General features: G+C 41.4%; 1 protein-coding gene across 1 annotated transcript in view; it reads right to left on the bottom strand.

Moving 5' to 3' along the window:
• The window catches only part of CPXM2 (carboxypeptidase X, M14 family member 2), a 137,425-nt gene that overhangs the window by 45,979 nt on the left and 67,640 nt on the right, over positions 1 to 23,806 (bottom strand). The window lies entirely within an intron of this gene.

Below are 23,806 nucleotides of genomic sequence, written 5' to 3' on the forward strand. Positions count from 1 at the left end.
GACCAAATTCCTCACTGTATTCTACAAAACCCTTGTTTACCCCTTATTTTCCATGCCCTTTCTCTCGATTCCTGATACAGATTACACTCTCTCTTGCCTCAGGGCCTTTGCACACACTGTTGCATTTGTCTGGACTCCTCCTGTCCTGTCCTCTGTCTGCCTCAAAACTATTAGGATTCAGTTCAAAATATGAATTTCAGTGTGATTTTTTCTTTGTGACTGTGATTTCTTCTTTGACTATGAACTATTTAAGAGGACAATTTTAAATTTCCAGGTACTAGAGGTTTTCCGGTTATCTACTTACTGCTGGTTTCTAGTTTAATTTCATTGTGAACAGAGGACATACTCTGAATCATGTTGATGCTTTGTTGAGACTTCCTTTATGGCTCAGCATGTAGTCAGCTTTGGCTAATGTTCCGTGTGCACTGAAACTCACTGCAGTTCTGTGATTGCCGTGTGCAATGTTCCACACATATAATTTTGAACAAATGTCGGCCTTTCCTGGTGGCTCCGTGGTAAAGAATCCACCTGCAATGCAGGAGAGCCATGAGACATGGGTTTGATCCCTGGGCCGGGAAGATCTCCCGGAGGAGGGCATGGCAACCCACTGCAACATTCTTGCCTAGAGAATATTATGGACGGAGGGGCCTGCTGGGCCGCAGTCTCTAGGGACGCCAAGCGTAGGACACGACTCAAGCAACTGAGCGCGAGCATGACTGACTATGTTGTTCAGGTCTTCTGCATCCATGATTTTTTGTCTGCTTTTTCTAACAGTTATAGAAAGAAGTGTGTAAAAAAGAATGCCAAACTGACTGCGAAGTTCTTTCTGCTAGTCTCTCAACTTTTGCTATATACACTGTGAAGCTATGTTGTGGAGTGCATACAGATTTGAGGTTGTGATATATTTTTTGTAGATTGACTTTTATGATTACGAAAGATGCTTTTTAAATCTCTATCAGTGCCTCTTGCCTTCCAGTCATTTTGTGTGATGGTAGGAGAGCTAACCATGCTTTGTTTTGGTTAAGATTGATATATATCCTAATTCTTTACTTTTAACCTCTGACATAGTTTACATTTAAACTATTTAAACTGTGTCTCTCATGAATTTTTTTCTTAGGTACAGAATGATAATATTATTCTTCTATTGGATAATATAGTTCATTTAAATGTAATTAGTATTATATTTTGATTTATATTTACCACCTTACTATTTCTTTGGTAAGAAGAAATTTCCATTTTGTAATGAAATAGATTTTATTTTCTGTTTTGAATTTTCATTTTATGATCAAATATTCTTACTATTCTATTTTTTTCTTTATTAATTTACTAGTTAAATATTCACACTATTCTTTTCATAACTAGCCTAGAGATTACATATGTATCTTTGAATTAGTAGTCTTACTCAAATTTTAATTTCTAACACTTTCATAATAATACTAGAACCATACAATAATTTAACTCCATTAATCCCTCTGCCTTTTGCATGATTTTGGAATTTATTTTTAATTTTATAAATTCTTTAATTATTCTAAGATATTTACTACTCCTGCTTTGTATGGTTAGTAATTGTAAACCTACTTATTTAACCTTTCTGCTAGCCTTCATTTATTTTTGCATTTTCATATTTCCATCTGGGAAAATATTCTTTCTGCTTGAAGAACATCCTTTGATATTCCTTTTAAAGCTGATATGTTGGCAATAAGTTTTTAGGTTTTTAAGGCAATGGCACCCCACTCCAGTACTCTTGCCTGGAAAATCCCGTGGATGGAGGAGCCTGGTAGGCTGCAGTTCATGGGGTCGCTAAGAGTCGGACATGACTGAACGACTTCACTTTCACTATTGTCTGAATAGGCTTCGTCTCACCTTCATTTTTGAATGATATTTTTTCTGAGAATTCTAAGTTGACATTTTCTTTCAGTACTTTAAAATATTGGATTTCATTAGCTTCTGAGGGATTGCTTCATTTACACACACACACTTTGAAACTACTGCTGTGACATTTAGCAAAAGTACAATAAGAGTGGGAGTGGAGAAACGAGCATGAACCATTTCAGCTTAAATCCGGCTTTGTTGTTTACTAACTACATACACTTGACAAAGCTGCCTAATCTTTCCAAAAATAATAAGGCTACCTACCAGGAAGTTATATCTATCTATTCATGTATACACTGAGAGATGCCATAGTACATTGTTTAAGGCCTCAGGCTTGAGGTCAAGAAGCCCAAACTAAACTCCTAGTCCTTCCACTTGGCAACTGTGACCTGCACGAGAGTCATGCGATCTCTGAGCTCCAGCTGCAAGGTAACTGTAAGGTCACGATACGCCCTTGCACAGCGAGTAAGGGATGAACGAGGTAACGCATGCAGAGTCCAAGCACAGTGCCTGGAACATAACAACTGCTCCATAAATCTGAGCTCTTCATATGAACGACATATCATAATTAATATACTGCCAAATGCTATACCAGCATCTAGGACTATCAGTTGAGCTGTAAACGTAACTCAGATGCTCCCTTCAGACACTTTTCAGAGAACCACTGATATCCAAGCCTAACCCTTCAGGCCCTAGTAATGATAATAATTGGGGCTGTCACAGCTATAAAAAAAAATAAGAATTAGTTACTTTTAAATTAAATTTAAGAAGGTCGATAATCCAGGGTGATAGAAGAGAGAGATTTGCCAATCAGTAATGCTGGGGTGTGGAGAAGGAAATGGCAACCCACTCCAGTGTTCTTGCCTGGAGAATCCCAGGGATGGCGGAGCCTGGTGGGCTGCTATCTATTGGGTAGCGCAGAGTCGGACACAACTGAAGCAACTTAGCAGCAGTAGCAGCAGCAGCAATGCTGGGGTGGGATTGATTTGTGGCTAAAATTTCTATCTGCCCAAAAAGATTAAGGCAACGTGGAATGCGTTAAATCCTGTTCCTAACCCTGCAGCTACTACACTGCCAATACAATTCCAGCCTCTGAACTACAAAGACAAATCCTACACGATCTATTTACTCAAGATGTTTACAGGTTAATGAGGCAGAAGGGGAAGTAAACTAGAAATTTCGAGAGACTATGATGAAGTGCTGTGATGAGGTGAGTGCAGGAAGTTGTGGCAGGGCAGAGAAAGGGTGTGCAGCCCAGAGGAATGAAGGAGGAAGGGGGTAGGTTAATGAATGCAACATACTCCTTATCGAAGGTAAAAGTCACATGTTTCATTCTTTGTGACAGACACATCCATTGTGATTAGAGACCCAGCTTTAAAAATCAGAGCTATAATGCCCAGTGTTTCCTGGTCTCCTAATCCTTGGGGAGGGCTTGAAATTCACAGCACTTTGTGGCTTTTTTCCAGTTCCTTCAGAGAGATTTTCCACATCACAAAACCACCTTGACATTTAATTCTCTGTGACTGGAGATTTCAACTAAAAGCAAAGCAGCCCAAGTAAAGAAGGGCTTAATGTCAAAGATGTCCCGACTGCAGAAAGACTGAGAGGCCACGCTGACTCTCCTTTGGGCTCCAGCCACCTCCCTCACTTAAAACAAAAGCAGAAATAAAAAAACAAAGCCCCTCCCCCCAAATCCTATCCTTATATGAGATTCCCACCAAACCAGCCTTCTTTCAGATCAGGGAACAGGAGGTGGGCTACAAAGGAAAAAAAAAAAAAAAAAACTGGAACACATTCAGATAATTAACTCGATGGTAATTTGGTTGAAATAAAAGCCAAGAACATCCATCACCTAAATACTTGCACAGCTTTCTACTTCAGTACAACTAGCTGCTGGTTACGTTAAAACTACTGAATGTTTTAAAGCATCAGAGTGCTAGAAAGCAAGTCAAGGAAATCTCTAAGGGGGAAAACCAAAAACAAAAGAAAGATCCGTGAACTGAAAAAACAACACGAACAGTGAGCAAAGAAAAAGAGCAGAGTTGCCCCAGAGGAAAATGCATACAGCAGTGCTGGAATCAAAACTCTAAGCCTGGGGACGACAAGAGACAGGAAAGCTGATTCAGGGACTTTTCCCAGGCTCTCAAAGGGGGCTGAAAGGGCTTCAAAACATCAGCATCCACCTGGCTCCCCCAAAGAAGCTCCCCATGAATTCCTGGCTCCCCATGAATCCTCTCTAAAGAAAAGAATCTTCAATTTAGGTTCTCAACGATTTCACCAAGTTCCATGACATAGACACTCACAGTTTAAAAAAAAAAATCATTAAACACACAAGAAAACATCCTCCATGGGAAAGAAGTAGCAGAAGCAAGAAGCAAAAATATTCAGATCCCAAAGAATTTATCTATCTACAAAGAAAACGCAAAAGAAGCTAGGAAAGTTATTAGACTTGATAAGAGAGTTTAGCAAGATGACTGGACATAAGGCAACTACACAAAAGTTGACCACAGCTCTATACATCAGCGGCCAAAAATAAAGTACCTAGAAAGAAAATAAACAAAAGATGTACAGGGCATGTGTGGAGAAAATGTTATTGAAAGACATTTTAAAAGACATCAATAAGTGGAGATTTATATACTATGCCATGAAGAGAAAAGTATGTCAATTCTAAGCAAAACATCCTAAGAGCATAGTAAAGAAACTTTGATAAACTGATACTAAAATTTACATGGAAGAAAATAATCAATACTCTTTATAGGAAAAAGAAACAGGGTGAGTGGGAATTGCCCTATTAAGATATTCGAATTTATTTTAAAGTTTTAGTAATTAAGATACATTATAAGTGGAACAAAATTGAGAGCTCAGAAACAGACCCATGCCTTGACAGAGATGTCACATATCAATGGGAAATGTCAAAGTGAAAATCAGTCATTCGAGTCTGACTCTTTGCAACCCCATGGACTATAGAGTCCATGGAATTCTCCAGGCCAGAACACTGGAGTGGGTAGCCTTTCCCTTTTCCAGGAGATCTTCCCAACACAGGAATCAAACCCAGGTCTCCTGCATTGCAGGCAGATTCTTTTCCAGCTGAGCCACAAGGGAAGCCCAAGAACACCAGAGTGGGTAGCCTATCCCTTCTCCAGGGGATCTTCCCGACCCAGGATTCGAACCGGGGTCTCCTGCACCCCAGGTGTATTCTTTACCAACTGAGCTATCAGAGAAGCAATGGGGAAAAAACTATTACAAAACTGTCTGAAGGCAACTGGCTATTAATAGAAAAAGAAGTTGAAATTGGACTGATATTTCACATCTTTTACAAAAATCATAACCAGAAGTATCAACTACTAAACGTGAGAAGCGAAACTTAAAAAAATTAAAGCACATATGGGAGAACCATTTTGTAAACATGAGGTATGAAAGGATTTTCTACATGACACAATATAATCATAAAATACAAACAAACTGAACTAACTAAAAATAAAAAATTTTCACTTTTCAAGAGACATCATAAAGAAACCAGTAACAGAAAACTTAAGCTGGAAGAATATATTTTGAACACATGTAATTAACAAAAGGATTAGTATTCAGAATATGTATTTTTTTAACTCTATAAAACAATGAGACAAAGGAAAAAAACAACATAAACAGCAAGAAACATGGTAGATATTTCACAGTAAAGGTAACAAAAAGGCAAGTAAAAATGGGAAAAGAAGTTCATCTCTATTAGTAATTAGGGAAATGAAAGTTAGGACGGCAAGGGACGATACTGCTTTATATTGAGAAGACAATGCTTATATTGGAAATTTAGGAGAACAGCAATACCAAAATGCTGGTGAGAATGTAGAGCAACAAGAACTCTAGAACACGACTGGAGAAGGAGAAGCTACTTGGGCAAGCACTCTGGAAAATGACGTGTCATTATTCCATTAAACTCAACATTTGCATACCCTGCACCTCAGCAGTTCTGCTCCAAGTACAGACCACGAAGCTCCCCTTGTACATGTGCGCCAAGAGATATATACAAGAATGTTAACAGCAATATTATGTTTAAGACCAAAAATATGTATAATAAAATAATAAAAAAAACTGAAAAGGGAGCAATCCAGTCTCCATGAAGGAGAGTGCATAAACGGTGGCATACGGTCAATCCGTATGAAAATCAGCCCTGAATATTCATTGGCAGGACTGACGCTGAAGCTTCAATACTTTGGCCACCTGATGTGAAGAGATGATTCACTGGAAAAGTCCATCATCATTTTCCTGATGCTGGAAAAAAGGCTGAACACAAGAGGAAGGGTGGCAGAGGATGAGATGTTTGGAGAGCATCACTGACTCAGTGGACGTGAATTTCAGTGACCTCCGGGAGATGGTGGAAGACAGAGAAGCCTGGCCTGCTGCAGTCTATGGGGTCCCAAAGGGTCAGACATGACTTAGTGACTGAACAACAACAAATTTACAAGGTCAAACACAGAACAAATTAGCGAAACACAATTATAGGCAACAAGAATGATCCTCTGAAGCATAGGTTTGGGGGGAAGACAAGTTTAAAAAGCTAGATAAAGTACAAAATCATTTTTATAAATCCCCAAAGAAGAAAATCGTTTGCATGTGTGATACATAATAAGACTGTTTTTAAAAGGCAAGGGGATAATAGATAAATAATAAAGAGAACAATTTTACTTCTGGGAAGAAGCATCCAGGCAGGATGAGGAAAGAGCGCATAAATAGTTTCAACAGTATTGGCAATGTTCCAGATCCTCAGGTGTGCAGTGGGTCTGTGACTGCTGGTTTTATTATGATGAAAATGAAATGTTAGTCACTCAGTCATGTCTGACTCTTTGTGATCCCACAGACTGTAGCCCACCAGCCTCCTCTGTCCATGGGATTCTCCAGGCAAGAATACTGGAGTGGGTTGCCATTCCCTTCTCCAGGGGATCTTCCTGACCCAAGGATCGAACCCAGGTGTCCTGCAATGCAGGCAGATGATTTACTGTCTGAGCCACCAGCTGCTGCTGCTGCTAAGTCACTTCAGTTGTGTCCAACTCTGTGCGACCCCATAGACGGCAGCCCACCAGGCTCTGCCATCCTTGGGATTCTCCAGGCTACACCAGCGAAGCCCTTTATTATGATACTACTTTAAGTAGTATGGGCTTCCCAGGTGGCGCTCGTGGTAAAGAACCCACCTACCAAGAGACATGGGTTTTATTCCTGAGTCAGGAAGATCCCCTGGAGGAGAGCATGGCAACCCACCCCAGTATTCTTGCCTGGAAAATCCCATGGACAGAGGAGCCTGGTGGGCCACATTCCATAGGGTCGCACAGAGTCGGATGCGACTGAAGCAACTGAGCATGAAGTATACATTACATCAATGTTTTCGTATCCATCAAACATTACACAATGAGAAAGACAAAATATTTATCTGAATGTTATGGGCTAAGCTTCTGCACAGGAAAATGGCCCAATCATCTCTTGGGACGGGATGTAGGTGAAGATGCTACATTCATCCTTAAAAACATATTTTAAGGAAAAAAGAAAAATACTTGCCCTGGTAGTTTCCTATAAGGGGCTTCCCTGGTGGCTCAGTGGTAAAGAATCCACCTACCAATGCAAGAGACCCAAGATCCCCTGGAAGAGGAAATGGTAACCCACTCCAGTATTCTTGCCTGGGAAATCCCATGGACAGAGGTGCTTGGGCTACAGTCCACAGGATTACAAGACTCGAACACGACTTAGCAACTAAACCATCACCACCAGCTTTTTATAAATATACAATTTTCGCCTTCTTTGAAAGAGCAACTATACTAACATTTCCTAATAATAACTCATACGTCCCCAGCCTTCAGTTTACGAACTGCTTTCACACACATGACCTTACTGTATCTCAGAAGAACAAGTCGAGTGTCTCAGCAAGGATGTGTGTGTGAACTGGGAAGAAAGGGTCAGATTACATTCATTCCTGCTTGTTCATCCTGGAAGCTCCAGTCTCCCAGTCTTTGGTTTTCGTCATACTCTTTTCCCTTGGCTCTGCGTGCAGAATTTTAGTACCCCCAGATCAATCGCCAACCTGATCTCGCCTGATCTCATGAATCCTTCCCAGCATCTTTCACTTTGCTTCCAAGAAACATGGAATGCAGTGAGAGAGTAGATCAGCATCATCACTATCCTCTAACAACTGTCATTTGTGAAGACTAAATGAGCTCGCGTATAGATATGCATCAACTCTGGTACTCAGGAACATAGCAGATATACTGGAAGTATAATCCCATCCTCTTTCGAACCTCCTGATAAAAATAATAGGGGCTGACAAGGAATATTAGGTACCAGATTGGAAAAGATATGTCTGGATGATGGACTGCAAGTAATAGGATTTAAAGCTTTCCAAGTAGTCTGGAATTTTGGTTTCTGCCCAGAGCAGGCCAAGTCTCTCCAGCTTGCAAAGCTCTGTATTCTGGCCAGTACAAACATGCCCACTCACACGCATGCATACACACACACACACACATGTCTAATAGACCCACAATTATCACATGAATCAAAGGATCAGCGTTCACTCTGAAATGTCTGCTCCCAAGTCCCCCTGCTTTGGGCTTTATGCTCACTGGACTCTCATTTGACCTCTAGGCTTTGAGAGCTATGTCAGCTTCCTATGGCTGCTGTAATAAATTACCACATTTACTAACTTAAGACCAAAGAAATATATTATTGCACAGTTCTGCAAACTACAGGTCTCCCTGGTCTAAGGTCAAGGTGTTAGCAGGGCTGGTTCCTGGGGAAGGACTTTTGTTTCCTCGCCTGTTTCAGGTTCTCGAGGCGCCCACTTTCCTCTGCTGGTGGTCCCCTTGCTCCAGCTTTGAAGCCAGTGGTGTTGCATCTCTGTGACCACTGTCATCTGAAGTCACATCTCCTCTGGCCACAGTTGGAGGAGGTTGAAGGCAGGCAGGAGGAGAAGGGGCCGACAGAGGATGAGATGGTTGAACGGCATCACTGACTCAGTGCACATGGGTTTGAGTAAGCTCCAGGAGTTGGTGATGGATAGGGAGGCCTGTTGTGCTGCAGTCCACGGGGTTGCAAAGAGCTGGACATGACTGAGCAACTGAACTGAACTAAACCCATATTTTGATCGGGCCACGTAAATAGCTTAGAACACTTTCTCCATCTCGAAGTCCTTGACTTAATCACATCTGCAAAGTCCCTTTTGCCATAAAAGATAAGAGATTCACAGGTCCCAGGATCAAAACATGGACATCTCGTGGGGGGACACCTGCTCACCATGAGGGCCCCACTTGGATTGTAGCCCCATTCTTAGACTCATTCCAATCGTTTCTCTCTTCCCCAGGCTTGTGGGTCCAGGCTTGTTCCCTAGCTGCATGCAATGAAAGGGAAGCTCAGGGCTTAGCCAGAAAACTACAGCCATAGAAATCTAAGTCACCCTGCCCATCTCAAAATATCAGTCTCTCTCTCAAGGTGGAATCAGAATTCAAATCAACACTCAGGAAATTCCTTCCCATCTGACAAATCAATGTTTAACTTCATGGTCCACTTATCAGAGTTGAGTTTCCTGGTATTTCTCAAAACATTCGGTTCCTTCTACGGGATGTTGGAAGCCACGTGCCAGAAACACACATGCTCTGTTCTTTACCCATCATGAGCCCAACTAGCAAGAACAAGCAGGTCATCGTATTGGCACTGGAGGCTTCTGGAAACACTTCCAATTCCAGCTCAAGACCGGATATGCTCTTCTGAGCACTCCACCCACCACATGGGTGGACCCCCACTGCTCTGGGGAATGCCAACAGGCCCTGGGCAGTGCTACCAACACCTATGTGTCTGGGAAGAGACCCCAAGTCTGCACGTACACCAGTGGATCTCAATGGGGGGTGATTCCGCACCCCGGGGGGCATTTGGCAAGATCAGAGACATTCCTGAGTGTTATGACTAGGGGTAGGGGGCGAAGTCGGGGGCTACAATGGGGGGCATCAAGTGCATAGAGTCCAGGATGCCACTCACAGCCTGAAACGCACAGAACAGACACCCAGAGTGAAGTTATCCAGCCCAGAACACCAAGAGTGCAGAGGCCGAGAAACCCCACTCCAAACAAGTCAAAAACGAGATGGCAATTCTCCATTTGATTCGTTCAAACTATTTTGAGATAAATGCTACTGGCAATTTCCTAACAAGGAACCTGAGATGGGGGTTCATGACAGTTTAAATACCAGGATGGATATTGGCAAATAAAACTTGCTCCACATCCTCCTGTCGATTTGCCTAAATACCAGGAAGGACTCACATACCTGACCGAGGCAAAAAGTGGTGGCTCAGTGAGTTCACGGAAGGGGGCTAGCTGCCTGACAGACGCCTGTGACGAACAGAAGCTGTGGCGAACAGATGTTCAGTGAACAGAAGCTGGTTTTCTTTCAAGTGGTCTGGAACACCCCTGAACGAGGTGACACTGTGCCTTTGCTTATCAAAACTTGTCTTTACAGACTGTGCCCACCTCACCGCACACCACGTTCATCCCAGCAGAACTGCTACCCGTGTTCCCTCGAGCACCGAACACTCAGGAGCCCCAGGAAGGGGGAGGGCGCCAGGCGCTGTGCCAGAGTGAGTCTCAACACAAACCCAGCACTGGCCTCAGGGAGCTCACGGTCTACTGGGGAAGACGGAGACTGCAGAGTTAACTGTACAATTACTTACTAAGCTGCAACCTTGAAGTCATTCAGAGGAGAAATAAAGAAAGCACTTCTAAATGGAGGGCTGTGCTGACTTATCTAAGGCTGGATGGAGAAAGGGCTGCCGGAAGGTGGTGTCTGAGCTGAAATGTGAAGGATGAAAACGAAGTAACAGGGTGAAGAAAAAAAATCAATGTGAGAGATTCAACAAGCAAATAATAATTTTTAAAAAGGTGACAGGAGACAATGAAGATAGAATAAAAAGGAGGAGGAAGGAGAAGAAGGTGAAGAATTTCCCAGAACTGAAAAATACAAATTTCCATACCTCAAGATCACATCAAGTGCTACCTACAGGGAATTCCCTGGGGGTGCCGTGGTGAGGAGTCGGTGTTTTCACTGCACAGCTTCAATCCCTGGTCAGCGGCCTAAAATCCCACAGGGCACGCAGTGCGGCCAAAAATTAATTAATGAAAAAGAAGTGCCAAGTAGAACATGGCATAACACTGAACAGTTGTTAGCACAAGGGATATAGAAACAGTCCTAAAACTCTACTGAGAAAAAGAATTCAAAAGTTTTAAAGTATGAATATCCTCAGCTCTTTATAAAACTGAAGATAAAGAGGAAATGGAAAAAATAAGAAATAAGAAGTATGAAGTCTGCTTTGGGGACAATGAAATGTCATAAATTAATGTTGTGATGATACCACAACTGTGTGAGTAAGTTCAACACAATGAACTGCATACTTTCAATGAGTGAATTATACAATATGGGAATTATCTCAGTAAAGCTGTTAAAAATGGTGAGGGAAAATCGTTTCCAAACTACCAGTCAAGAGTGAGGTCAACAAAAACCCATTTTCAGACACTTGAGGAATCCAAAATTCTATCTCCTGAGTTCCATTTCCAGAAGCTATGCACCACTAAAATAAACAGAAAAACAGAGAGTCCTGGGATCTAAGAAATAGAGACTAGAACTCAGGAAAGACAGGAAGAGAATTCCAACAAGCATGGTGAAGAGACAAGAGCAATGCGATAGGCTTGAAAACCAAGCAAATTCAGATGCCAGCAGAGCCCAGATGGCTTCAGGAAGGATACCTCCAGGAAGGAAAAGAAAGAGTGACTTGTTCTTAGTAGGCACACATTCAGAGGAGGTTTTCAGATCTAGCAGAAGGTTTTAGAATGAATTAGTAAGAGGTAACTAGAAAACGAAGGAAGCCATGAAAAAGTAGTGATTATCACTTCCAGTAAAAGCAAAAACATTGCACAGGAAAGGAAATTTAATAACAGCATACCATGGGACCCAGCTATAAATAACAGCTCAACAATGATCACGATGCAAAATTTAAATGCTGATTTAGCTAAAATTGATAATATAACTGGAGCTTCCCTGATAGCTCAGTTGGTAAAGAATCCGCCTGCAATGCAGGAGACCCTGGTTCGATTCCTGGGTCAGGAAGACCCCCTGGAGAAGGGATAGGCTACCCACTCCAGTATTCCTGGGCTTCCCCTTGTGGCTCAGCTGGTAAAGAATCCACCTACGGTGTGGGAGACATTTTAAATAAATCAACATTTAGCTAAAATTGCTAATATAACTAACTCTTTTGGGAGGAGAGGGAGAGAGATACAAAGACAGAGAGAATGAGAACATGTGCGTGTATGTGTGTATGTGTGTGTTAGAGCCAACTCAATAAGAGACTTAAATTCTCCCCTCTCATAATGGAAAGTCAACACATATAAATAATTTAAATGAATCAAGAAAGAGTGCTAAAACTATTTTGTTCAGAATACACAGGGTTTAAGAAAAATAAAACAGGAGAAACAGCTAAAGGGATTGCGGTAGTTGCCTTAAGACACCAGGAACCAGGACCAAGAGGTGTGGGGACATGAGCAACTATTTTTAATTATAAGTAGTGCCAGTTGATCTTTAAATTACACACATGATTTGTTAATTATAAAATAAACCCCCATATTTATTTCTCATTTCTGCTTCACTCCTCTGGCACTTTCTCAGTTTTTTTTTCCACTCAGTTCAGGGTCATTTCCTTCCAACGCAGGCATGAATTGAGGCCAATTTGTATCTCAGCTATAAACTGAAAGCAGGATTAAAAAGTTGAGTTTCTTTTTTCTTTTTCTTTTAAGGGTTCGCATTTTACTATGTTACTCTGGAGAGAAAGTCAGTGGAATTTGACATGAGCGGAACTGGAAAGCGCTTTGCTTTTTGCTTCCCATTGCCCGCTTTGTGTTCTAGATGTATCATTGCCAATTGACTACTCTGTTGGCCACACTAAATGCTATTTTTCAGACAGACTTTAGAGAAAAACTGAAGATCAGAAGGTTACTGAAAAAGAAGAAAAATAACGACTGCTTTGAAACTTAGCAAAGAGTTTGACTTTTAAAAATGCTAAGAAAAATCATGGGTTCAACCTTCTGTCAACCTGAATGGGAGCTAAGGAAGAACGAAAACTCTCCCCTCCAAGTAAGAAAGGTCTGCACAGAAAATAGGTAGAATCCTACAAGGCACGAGAGAGGGTACTGGAAAAGCAAAATCCACACAGGAGACCGGTACATTCTCAGGCTCAACTGGAGCATGGAGAGGGAGCAGAGAGATCTGAGGACAATTCCTGATGCTGGATGGCACCTTGGAAACAAGAAGAACTGGGCTCACAGACTCACTGGGCCACTACTGATTATGCCACCTCTGGCCCTTGCAGTTCTCTGCAAGAGTAAGCAGGTAAATGCTGACTGCCGGGATGCCATAAGGAACAAAGTTAACGTACATTTACTACTGAAGCAGCTCAACACGAGGTAGATATTTCCGCTGTGACTGTTTGAGAAAGAAACGGGACATCTTCCAGGGCTGAAGGACACCGAGCAACAAGGACTCAGGCGCTTCGCCTGACCGACCGGAAGGGGCGGGATCAACGCAGAAGGCCCTGCACCCAGAGGAATCATGTCTTTGCCTATGTGAAAGTCTCCTTTTCCCAAATCAAAACTACTAAACATGGTTTGGAAACTTCTGCTGAAATGCTTGGACACCTACCAGAAGTTCCAGGAAGACCAGAAGCTTCTGGGTAGAGGATGATGACGGGAAAGCATTCATCTTCTGGACCTTCGTTGTGCCTTAACCACAATTCAGAATGGATTTCATAATGTGGAGAATCCACTGGCAAGGCTTCATGAGGGCCTATCACACCATGTGTTCCACACAGATATTCAATGCGTGTACATGGAAGATACTCATTAGAAAGGGGGCAGCAACAATGCATAAAAGGCTGGAGTCATCTTGGTTCATACTTGATGGTTTTCTAGCATTGTCTATGGTTGAACCACCAAGTGACAGCTACCAAATGGAAGACACACCCACTCAACTGAAGGCAGAGGCCACAGAAGTTTCCAGCATGGTGTGCAATGCCCACCTTCCTCTGCTCAGTTTGGCCACGTGCTCTGACTTGGAAGTGCTGAATGCATGCTTATTTACTACCTTTGTTCAGAAAGAGTATGCAAAAGACAAGCACCCGGAGTCTTCGTCTCTGCTCTCACATTTCGCCAAAGTTTGCAGCTGCGAACCTCCCTACTTGCCCTCAGAGGATAAGGCCCGTGTATCCTTGTCTCCATGAGCATAACACAGTATTCTCCACCCTTCCAAGCAACTCCACTTTGTGGTGAAAAGTAGTGCCCTTTAAGTATCTGAACACAGGATGCAACATGTCTTTAGCTGTGCTGATATTTTTATTAGGACTGTTGTTGGTTTCAGTGATGTTCTGGTTCCAAGTTGCTTTGGTTTTGTGAGGCCAGCCCAAATAAGCTCTATTAAGTGTACAATTCTGCAAAAATATGAGGTCTTTACAGGCTGATGTGTTACCGCAGAAAGGGCGCTGTGGCGTGAGAAGGGTGCCATGGCTTTCTAACCACTCTCAGCTGCAATTAACGTAAACATCTTCTGTGATCCATCCTCTGCACCATAAAGCTTCGTCCAGTTCCAGTAATCACGATCATTACGGTGTAACTATGAACTCCTCCGGCTGCTGACTGTGGACCAGACACAGCTCTAAGCATGTTAATTATTGTATTCCAAATAATCAACACTACGTGGTAAGTGCTATTTTCTTCTTGTTTTACAGAGAAGGAAACAGAGGCACAAGAAGTTGTCACTCACTGAAGGTCAGGGGAAAGTGGAAAGTTCTCCTGCCTCTCCCTGGTAGGCGTATGGTCTCCTCTGCAAGCGTTCCTCTGCCTGGCCTCCTCCCCACCGGCCAGAGTTTAAGGGGATTCCCCATTCACTTAGAGGTGGGATGAGACCCCACACCCAGGTACCCTGGCTCTCTTTAACCTGCCCTTAATAGCTGAAGAAGAACGGTGGTTAAAAAATATTAAAGGTAACAAATCAGGCAGTAGAGTTCAGGGACATTTAAAAGGCAAAGGTAAACACTAAGAAAGGTAATTAGCTAAAATTGGAAGGAGTTAGAGGGTGAGGATACGATATGAAAAATTACATAAATTTAATTATTGGTTCATAACAGAGTGTTAACAGACAGTGTCTGGAGATATACTGTGTTAGGAACATTATATAAAACTGTAATCAGCCAGAAAGCCACTGGAGCTATATTACAGAGCTATATTCTTAATTATCAGAGGAAACACAACTCTGTGGATATACACAAGAGACATAAAATGATTCAGCAGGATTGAAACAGAAGTATGGGCACAGAAGTACCAGCCAATACAAATATAGAGAGAGCTGAGACAGCAAATGTAAAACCTGGAGGTTGAATTCACTGAGAAAAGGGCATTAAACCAGACAAAGAATGGCAATACATGATTCCAAAAGATACGGCTCACAATAAGGCATTAAACAGTTAATCCACCAGACCACAGCATCAACATTCAGTTCAGTCGTTCAGTTGTGTCCAACTCTTTGCGACCCCATGGACTGCAGCACGACAGGCTTCCCTGTTCATTACCAACTCCCAGAGCTTACTCAAACTCAGGTCGGTGATGCCATCCAACCATCTCATCCCCTGTCATCCCCTTCTCCCCCTGCCTTTAATCTTTCCCAGCATCAGGGTCTTTTCCAATGAGTCAGTTCTTCACATCAGGTGGCCAAAGTATTGGAGTTTCAGCTTCAGCATCAGTCCTTCCAATGAATATTCGGGACTGATTTCCTTCAGGATGGACTGATTGGATCTCCTTGCAGTCCAAGGGACTCTCAAGAGTCTTCTCCAACACCACAGTTCAAAAGCATCAATTCTTCAGCGGTCAGCTTTCTTTATAGTCCAACTTCACATCCATACATGACCACGGGAAAACCATAGCCTTGACTAGACGGACCTTTGTTGAGAAAGTAATGTCTCTGCTTTTTAATATGCTGTTTAGGTTGGTCATGGCTTTTCTTCCAAGGAGTAAGCATCTTTTAATTTCATGGCTGCAGTAACCATCTGCAGTGATTTTAGAGCCCCCCAAAATAAAGTCTGACACTGTTTCCACTGTTTCCCCATCTATTTCCCATGAAGTGATGGGACCAGATGCCATGATCTTCGTTTTCTGAATGTTGAGTTTTAAGCCAACTTTTTCACTCTCCTCTTTCACTTTCATCAAGAGGCTCTTTAGTTCTTCTTCACTTTCTGCCATATGGGTGGTGTTATCTGTGTATCTGAGGTTATTGATATTTCTCCCAGCAAGCTTGATTCCAGCTTGTGCTTCATCCAGCCCAGCATTTCACATGATGTACTCTGCATATAAGTTAAATAAGCAGGGTGACAATATACAGCCTTGATGGACTCCTTTTCCTATTTGGAACCAGTCTATTGTTCCATGTCCAATTCTAACTGTTGTTTCTTGACCTGCATACAGATTTCTCAGGAGTCAGGTCAGGTGGTCTGGTATTCCCATCTCTTTCAGAATTTGCCACAGTTTATTGTGATCCAAACAGTCAAAGTCTTTGGCATAATCAATAAAGCAGAAATAGATGTTTTTCTGGAACTCTCTTGCTTTGTTGATGATCCAATTGGTGTTGGCAATTTGATCTCTGGTTCCTCTGTCTTTTCTAAATCCAGCTTAACCATCTGGAAGTTCATGGCTCACTTACTGTTAAAGACTGGCTTGGAGAATTTTGAGCATTACTTTGCTAGCATGTGAGATGAGTACAATTGTGCATCAACATTAATGAAACAAATTACTGGAGATACAAGGAGAGAGAGCAGGTGTTGCTAGGCCATGATGGATTATTAATAAGAAGGAGACTAAATACTATAATCAATAATGTAAATCTAACTATTACACATAAAGTTCTATAGTCTGGAAACAAAAATAGTCTTTCTATTCAAACATTCATAGAGCTTTAAGAGAAAAACTGTCTCCAGTTTAAGTCTCAAAAGAAACTTTCAAAACATTATGAAATTAGAAAGTAGAGATGATATTCATATGCAATGAGAAATGTATAAAATTTAAATTCTCAAACCCTCTTTTCTCAGGGAATTTAAATCAGTCTCCTGAACAATCTTTGATGAAAGAGAAAATAAAAATTGAAACTGCAGAATCTAGAAATCAGTGATAAAAATATTTTATATCAGAACCCACAAGATAAAGCAGAAACACTACTCAGCACAAGGTTCTCAACCTTATAAACATATCACTAAATAAGAAAGAAAAATAAACTAAGAATTCAACTCAGGAAGTTAACAGAACAATAAAATAAATTCTTACAAAGGGAAAGAATCGATCTAAAAAAATAAGGAATTCAAAAACAGAAAAATAGCAGAACTAATAAATAATTACAAGGAATGTTTGCTCTTTAAAAAAGGGAAAAGAAATAATAGGCAAATGATTGAGTAAGAAAAAGAAGAAATTCACAAATACTTTAAAATACTGAGAAAATAATAATCAAACAGAAAAAAAGTTTAAAAACCCTTAAGATAATGCCAGGCTTTGCTGAATCAAACACAAACATATTTGAAAGCGCAAATTTTCTAGGACAAAAGAATTTATCAAAACTGATGGAAGAGACAAAATCTGAACAGCCTGAGTGCTGCAATGAAAAGAGGGCCAGTTGTCAAAGAGCCATTTAGTCTCCCTACCAGCTCCCTCAAGACCCCATGTCTGGATGTAGTCAAAGCATAGAAAAGGAAGGAAATATCCCCTCATTTGGAAGACTTGATGCCAAAAAGCAATAAATACTGTTCAAAGAAAGGAAACTATAGCCTAATGTCACATCTGAATATTGATGCAAAATCCTGAATAAAATATTAGCAAACAATACCATTCACAACTGCTCATGAAATTCTTATTAAGTGCAAATTAATAAAACCTGTATAGGACTTATATGATAAAAGTTATAAAGTGCTGATAAAAGAGACCAAAATAAGATCTAAATAAATGGGAAAACATTGTATTTGTGGAATGGAAGACTCAACATGGTAAAGTTGTCAATTCTCCCCGAGAATCAATACACAATTGATCCATAATTAATGAGATACACAATTAATTGATACACAATTTAATGAGATTGCTATCAAATTTCAGTAAGATTCTTCTACAGATATAAACAAGATGATTCTAACATTAATGTAGAAAGGCATAGAAACTAGAATAGCTAAGACAATTTTTAAAAAGAATTAAGTGGTTCCAAATACGAAAAGGAGTACGTCAAGGCTGTATATTGTCACCCTGCTTATTTAACTTACATGAAGAGTACATCATGAGAAATGCCGGGCTGGATGAAGCACAAGCTGGAATTAAGATTGCCGGGAGACAATCAAAAAATGGGCCAAAGAACTAAATAGACATTTCTCCAAAGAAGACATACGCATGGCTAACAAACACATGAAAACATGCTCAACATCACTCACTATTAGAGAAATGCAAATCAAAACCACAATGAGGTACCACTTCACACCAGTCAGAATGTCTGCGATCCAAAAATCTGCAAGCAATATATGCTGGAGAGGGTGTGGAGAAAAGGGAACCCTCCTACACTGTTGGTGGGAATGCAAACTAGTGCAACCACTATGGAAAACAGTGTGGAGATTCCTTAAAAAATTGCAAATAGAACTGCCATATGACCCAGCAATCCCACTGCTGGGCATACACACCAAGGAAACCAGAATTGAAAGAGACGCATGTACCCCAGTGTTCATCACAGCACTGTTTATAATAGCCAGGACATGGAAACAACTTAGATGTCCATCCGCAGATGAATGGATAAGAAAGCTGTGGTACATATACACAATGGAGTATTACTCAGCCATTAAAAAGAATACATTTGAATCAGTTCTGATGAGATGGATGAAACTGGAGCCGATTATACAGAGTGAAGTAAGCCAGAAAGAAAAACACCAATACAGTATACTAACACATATATATGGAATTTAGAAAGATGGCAATGACGACCCTGTATGCAAGACAGCAAAAAAGACACAGATATGTATAGCAGACTTTTGGACTCAGAGGGAAAGGGAGAGGGTGGGATGATTTGGGAGAACGGCATTGAAACATGTATACTATCATGTAAGAATCGAATCACCAGTCTATGTCCGATGCAGGATACAGCATGCTTGGGGCTGGTGCACGGGGATGACCCAGAGGGATGTTGTGGGGAGGGAGGTGGGAGAGGGGTTCATGTTTGGGATCGCATGTACACCCATGGTGGATTCATGTCAATAAAATAAAATAAAATAAAATAAAATAAAATGTATAATCAACACACAAAAAAAATAAATAAATAAATGGCAAAAACTATTAAAAAAAATAAGATTGCCAGGAGAAATATCAATAACCTCAGATATGCAGATGACACCACCCTTATGGCAGAAAATGAAGAACTAAAGAGCCTCATGATGAAAGTGAAAGAGGAGAGTGAAAAAGTTGGCTTAAAGCTCAACAATCAGAAAACGAAGATCATGGCATCTGGTCCCATCACTTCATGGCAAATAGATGGGGAAAGAGTGGAAACAGCGTCAGACTTTATCTTTTTGGGCTCCCAAATCAATGCAGATGGTGACAGCAGCTATGAAATTAAAAGACGCTTACTCCTTGGAAGGAAAGTTATGACCAACCTAGACAGCATATTGAAAATCAGAGACATTACTTTGTCAACAAAGGTCCATCTAGTCAAGGCTATAGTTTTTCCAGTAGTCATGTATGGATGTGAGAGTTGGACTATGAAGAAAGCTGACCGCTGAAGAATTGATGCTTTTGAACTGTGGTGTGGGAGAAGACTCTTGAGAGTCCCTTGGACTGCAAGGAGATCCAACCAGTCCATCCTAAAGGAGATCAGTCCTGGGTGTTTTCTGGAAGGACTGATGCTGAAGCTGAAACTCCAATACTTTGGCCACCTGATGCGAAGAGCTGATTCATTTCAAAAGACTGAAAAAGACTGAAAGCAGGAGAAGGGGACAACAGAGGATGAGATGGTTGGATGGCATCACCGACTTGATGGACATGAGTTTGGGTAAACTCCAGAGTTGGTGTTGAATAGGGAGGTCTGGTGTGCTGCGGTTCCTGGGGTCACAAAGAGTCAGACACAATTGAGCAACTGAACTAAACTCAACTGAAAGTGGGAAAAATCCACTTACCCTATTTCAAGATAGTATATAGGTATAGTAATCAAGACTGTACTAATTATTAGTAGAAGGACAGACACATTGATCTATCCAAGTCATGTCCAACTCTTTGCAAACCTATGGACTGTAGCTTTCCAGGCTCCTCTGTCCATGAGAGAGAACCCAGACATAAATCCATACACATATGACTGACCAATCCTTAGCAAAGATGCAAAAGCAGTTCCATGGTGGAAGGACAGTCTTTTCAACAAATGACACTGGAACCATTAATATGTATCTACAGATAATCATATATCATTAGTTTGCAACATGTATCGTTAAATTTCACTAAACCTAACACTTTATATAAAAAATAATTCAAAATGAATCACACATCTCAATGTAAAATATAAAACTACAAAACTTTAGAAGTTAATAAAGGAGAAAAGTCTTTGGGATCTAGAGTTTAGTAAAGTGTTCTTAGACATGACACCAAAAGCACAATCCATAAAGGAAAAAGAATCAGTTAACTGGACTTGATTGAAATTACAAACTTTTTCTCCAAGAAACCAGTGTGAAAACTAGTATTTAGAAGATAAAAGAGAAGCTTCAGACTGGAAGAAAATATTTGCAAACCACATTATCTGACAAAAGACATATCTAGAATGATGAAGAACTCTTAACACGTTAGAGTAAAAACACAAACAAGGCGATTAGAGCATAGACAAATGATATGAAGAGGCATGTCACTAAAGAAGACGTACAGACAGCAGATATGTACATGAAAAGATGTTCAACACCATCAGCTATTAGACAAACGCAAATAAAGACCATGATGAGATGTCACTACACACCTATGCTGCTGCTGCTAAGTCACTTCAGTCATGTCCGACTCTGTGCGACCCCAGAGACGGCAGCCTACCAGGCTCCCCCATCCCTGGGATTCTCCAGGCAAGAACACTGGAGTGGGCTGCCATTTCCTTCTCCAATGCATGAAAGTGAAAAGTGAAAGTGAAGCCGCTCAGTCGTGTCCAACTCTTAGCAACCCCATGGACTGCAGCCCACCAGGCTCCTCCGCCCATGGGATCTTCCAGACAAGAGTACTGGAGTGGGGTGCCATTGCCGTCTCTGCTACACACCTATAAGAACAGCTAAAATAATACAATAATGACAAGACCAAATACTAGAGAGGATTCAGAGAACCTGGATCACATACATTGTTTGGAAAATAACACAGCCTTTCTTACAAAACTAACTGTGCAGTTAACACAGAGAACTACTAGGGCGGAAACAGTTTTTAAAAAGCACAGAACAGCACAGAGTTAGAATGGGATATGTGAACACGAGGAAAAAGCCATTTAAGAGGAAGACACTCTGATCTTGAGGATCTCAGTTAGAAGGGAGCGCAATTAGTGAAGGCGTTCTCCTCTAAGACATCACCCAGAATTCTTTTGGAGATAATTTGGACTTGTTGCAAAATTCATATGAAAAAAGAACATGGCAAAAATATCCAGGAATATTCTGAAAAGATTAATAAGGAGGAGGAACTAGATGTAGGAAATGGTAAGAGGACACGCTGTAGTAAGGAGACAGCAGTGTGGGACTGGTTCATAGAGACAGCAAAGAGACAGAATAAAAGTCCTGAAGCAAACCCCGTAGAAGACAAGAATTTAGGATATCATGTGAGGGCACTGCAGGGGATGTCTTAGTCCCTTGAAGCTGCTGTAACAAAGCACCATAACCTAGGGAGTAATAAACAGCAGAGTTGATTTTTCACAATGTTGGAAGTCCAAGACCAGGGTGCCAGCACTGTCTGGTGAGGGCCCTCTTCTGGGTCACAGACTTTATGCTGTGTCCTCATGGGACCGAAGGGGCTGGGGACCTCTTATGAGAGCACTAATCCCAACCATGAGGGCTCCACTCACATGACCTAATCACCTACCACATGCTCCACCAATAAATACCTTCACATCAGGCATGAGAATTTAAATTTTGGGAGGACACAAATATTCAGATCACAGCAGCTGGAGATAATATGGAAAATAATGTTGGGACATCTTAGTGGCCATCTGAAGGCACGAACAGCCTGATCTATTACGTATAACCTACATCAAAATCCATGCCACACGATTTAAAATGTCAATGTAAAATTTGCAGTCCAAAAATACTAGAAGAACATACGGGGGGAATTACTTGTATTGTCAGCAGAGACAAGGTCTTTCTAAGCATGACACCAATCTTAAGAGAATGATTACGGTAACCATGTAACAATTCAAAATTTTGGTACATGGGAAGGTCCTCTAAGCAAAATGATAAGAAAGAGAATAATCGGGAAAAGCATGAGTAGCTCAAATCACAGTCGAAGGACTAATATCAAGTGGATGTAAGGTAAAATCTGATGGTGCGCACTGGAGGTCTGTCACACTGGAGTTTCAGGGCAATCGCTCTTACTAGTCAGCTGTATTCACTGGAATGACTGATGCTGAAGTTGAAGCTCCAACACTTTGACCACCTGATGAGAAGAGCTGACTCATTAGAAAAGACTCTGTTGCTGGTAAAGACTGAAGGCAGGAGAAGGGAACGACGGAGGATGAGATGGTTGGATGGCATCATTCACTCAATGGACATGAGTTTGAGCAAGCTCTGGGAGATGGTGAAGGACAGGGAAACCTGGTGTACTGCAGTCCATGGGGTCACAAAGAGTCAGACATGACTGAGTGACTGAGCAAACAAACAAAAAATCAGATTCTTCTCTCCCTCCACCTCACAAGAGATAGAATCTCCCCAGACCTTGAAAACAACCATCAAGAGCTTTAGCAACACACGATCTGATTAGGTAAATGAGCATCCATCAACTAATTCACTCCGTTGTGAATAGCACTTGGTGTGGTCCGCTTTCTCATACAAGTAGGGAAAGTGAAAGTGTTAGTCACTCAGTCATGTCCAACTCTTTGCTACCCCAGGGACTGTAGCCTGCCAGGCTCCTCAGTCCACGGGATTCTCCAGGCAAAAATACTGGAGTGGGTTGCCATGCCTTCTAAAGGGGATCTTCCTGACCCAGAGATTGAACCCAGGTCTCCTGTATTGCAGGCAGATTCTTTACCATCTGAGCTAGGGAAGGCCAAATCCCAAGTAGGGAAAGCACTGTTAAATCCCTTTTCTCTCCTAGTTTTTAATGCCAATTTTCTGTTGGAAGCTGGCAGCTTCTTCTTCCTGTCCATCACCTCCTTGACAGAACTTAGCAGCCTCAAATCCTGGCTGTGGCCCAGCTATAACTCTGGGCAAGACCACTACTCCCCAGAGGTCTAACCTTGCCTTTGTGACTTCCAGAAACAATGCGGGAGGCAAAGGTTTATCTGGGGGTCTACAGCAAGCGTGGGCACCCCCCAACACTCAAGAACATGAGTGATACTGACTCTCTTTTCTCTTTCTCTCTCTCCTCCTCTGTCTGCTGGAACCACACACAGTTAAATAGTTCTGCCACATTCTCAGAGCAGACAAACGTTAGACACTGAGAAACCAGCCCATTGATTTATTAGATTTTTTCACTTCAGACTGGTTTCCATGGCTATTTGAGAATCCAGACCATTGGAGGGAATGTTATAAACTTAGAAATATTATCTATTTTCCATTACCTCCAGTAAAAATTGTCTACCAGGGAAAGGGGGGGAAATGCCACTTTGGGGGCCAAGTCCAATAAATTTGGGTAAAGAGGGAGGTAGTTCCTAGT

Source organism: Capricornis sumatraensis, chromosome 23, assembly GCF_032405125.1.
Source record: "Capricornis sumatraensis isolate serow.1 chromosome 23, serow.2, whole genome shotgun sequence".
In the NCBI taxonomy this organism is placed as follows: domain Eukaryota; kingdom Metazoa; phylum Chordata; class Mammalia; order Artiodactyla; family Bovidae; genus Capricornis; species Capricornis sumatraensis.